This window comes from Arachis ipaensis, chromosome B9 (genome assembly GCF_059453495.1).
Source record: "Arachis ipaensis isolate K30076 ecotype BB chromosome B9, ASM5945349v1, whole genome shotgun sequence".
Classification (NCBI taxonomy): Eukaryota; Viridiplantae; Streptophyta; class Magnoliopsida; order Fabales; family Fabaceae; genus Arachis; species Arachis ipaensis.
In genome coordinates this window covers 130,095,010-130,097,343 of record NC_142444.1, presented here as the reverse complement: position 1 = coordinate 130,097,343, position 2,334 = coordinate 130,095,010, and the positions used below count along the sequence as shown (strand labels likewise).

Sequence of the window (2,334 nt, the reverse complement as noted above, 5' to 3'; positions counted from 1 at the left end):
TAGAGTTTGGATATGGGAGTTCAACACCAAACTTAGAGTTTGACTGTGGGGACTCTGGTTGACTCTGTTTTGAGAGAAGCTTTTTATGCTTCATCTCCATGTTTACAGAAGGATGACCTTGAGTTGTAAACACAAGGGAGTCCCCATTCAATTGAAGGACTAATTCACCTCTGTCAACATCAATCACAGCTCTTGCTGTGGCTAGGAAGGGTCTTCCAAGGATGATGAATTCATCCTCATTCTTCCCAGTATCTAAGACTATGAAATCAGCAGGGATGTAAAGGTCTTCAACCTTTACTAACACGTCCTCTACTTGTCCATAAGCCTGTTTTCTTGAATTGTCTGCCATCTCTAATGAGATTTTAGCAGCTTGCACCCCATAGATTCCCAGTTTCTCTATTACAGAGAGCGGCATGAGGTTTATCCCTGACCCAAGGTCACATAGAGCCTTCTCAAAGGTCATGGTGCCTATGGTACAAGGTATTAAGAACTTTCCAGGATCCTGTCTCTTCTGAGGCAATGTCAGTTGATCCAGATCACTCAGTTCATTAGTGAACAAGGGAGGTTCATCTTCCCAAGTCTCAATACCAAATAATTTGGCATTCAGCTTCATGATTGCACCAAGGTACTTGGTAACTTGCTCTTCAGTAACATCCTCATTCTCTTCAGAAGAGGAATACTCATCAGAGCTCATGAATGGCATAAGGAGGTTTAATGGAATCTCTATGGTCTTTAGATGAGCCTCAGATTCCTTTGGTTCCTCAAAGGGAAACTCCTTATTGATCACTGGACGTCCCAGGAGGTCTTCCTCATTGGGATTCACGTCCTCCCCTTCCTCTTTGGATTCGGCCATGATGGTTATATCAATGGCCTTGCACTCTCCTTTTGGATTTTCTTCTGTATTGCTTGGGAGAGTACTAGGAGGGATTTCAGTGACTCTTTTACTCAGCTGGCCCACTTGTGCTTCCAAATTTCTAATGGAGGATCTTGTTTCATTCATGAAACTCACAGTGGCCTTAGATAGATCAGAGATTAAGTTTGCTAAATTAGATGTATTTTGTTCAGAGTTCTCTGCCTGTTGCTGAGTGGATGATGGAAAAGGCTTGCTATTGCTAAACCTATTTCTTCCACCATTATTAAAGCCTTGTTGAGGCTTTTGTTGATCCTTCCATGAGAAATTTGGATGATTTCTCCATGATGAGTTATAGGTGTTTCCATAAGGTTCACCTAAGTAATTTACCTCTGCTATTGCAAGGTTCTCAAGATCATAGGCTTCTTCTTCAGAAGATGCCTCTTGAGTACTGTTGGATGCAGCTTGCATTCCATTCAGACTCTGAGAAATCATATTGACTTGCTGAGTCAATATTTTATTCTGAGCCAATATGGCATTCATAGTATCAATTTCAAGAACTCCCTTCTTCATAGGCGTCCCATTACTCACAGGATTCCTCTCAGAAGTGTACATGAACTGGTTATTAGCAACCATGTCAATGAGTTCTTGAGCTTCTGCAGGCGTTTTCTTTAGGTGAATGGATCCACCTGCAGAAGTATCCAATGACATCTTAGCTAATTCAGACAGACCATCATAGAATATATTCAGGATGGTCCATTCTGAAAGCATGTCAGAATGACACTTTTTGGTCAGTCCTTTGTATCTCTCCCAAGCTTCATAGAGGGATTCACCTTCTTTCTGTCTGAAGGTCTGAACATCCACTCTAAGCTTACTCAGCTTTTGAGGAGGAAAGAACTTAGCTAAGAAAGCCTTGACCAGCTTATCCCAAGAGTTCAGGCTATCCTTAGGTTGAAAGTCCAACCATATTCTAGCTCTGTCTCTCACAGCAAAAGGGAAAAGCATGAGCCTGTAGACTTCAGGATCTACTCCATTAGTCTTAACAGTATCACATATCTGCAAGAATTCAGTTAAGAACTGAAAAGGATCTTCAGATGGAAGTCCATGAAACTTGCAGTTCTGCTGCATCAGAGAAACTAATTGAGGTTTCAGCTCAAAATTGTTTGCTCCAATGGCAGGAATGGAGATGCTTCTTCCATGTAAATTGGAATTAGGTGCAGTAAAGTCACCAAGCATCCTCCTTGCATTATTATTATTTTTGGCTGCCATCTCCTCTTCTTGTTCAAAAATTTCTGAAAGGTGCTTGCTGGATTATTGTAATTTAGCTTCTCTTAGTTTCCTCTTCAGAGTCCTTTCAGGTTCTGGATCTGCTCCAACAAGAATATTCTTGTCCTTCCTCCTGCTCATATGAAAAAGAAGAACAGAAAAATAATAATAATAGGGGTCTTTTTTACCACAGTATAGAGGTCCCTGTGTGAGTAGAA

At 41.1% G+C, this 2,334-nt stretch overlaps 1 non-coding gene across 1 annotated transcript; it reads left to right on the top strand.

Moving 5' to 3' along the window:
* The first annotated feature begins 1,619 nt into the window (after positions 1–1,619).
* Positions 1,620–1,723, top strand: LOC148546310 (small nucleolar RNA R71). Its single transcript, XR_015900431.1, has one exon. It is a non-coding gene; the product is annotated as a small nucleolar RNA R71 (small nucleolar RNA).
* Positions 1,724–2,334: the final 611 nt, after the last annotated feature.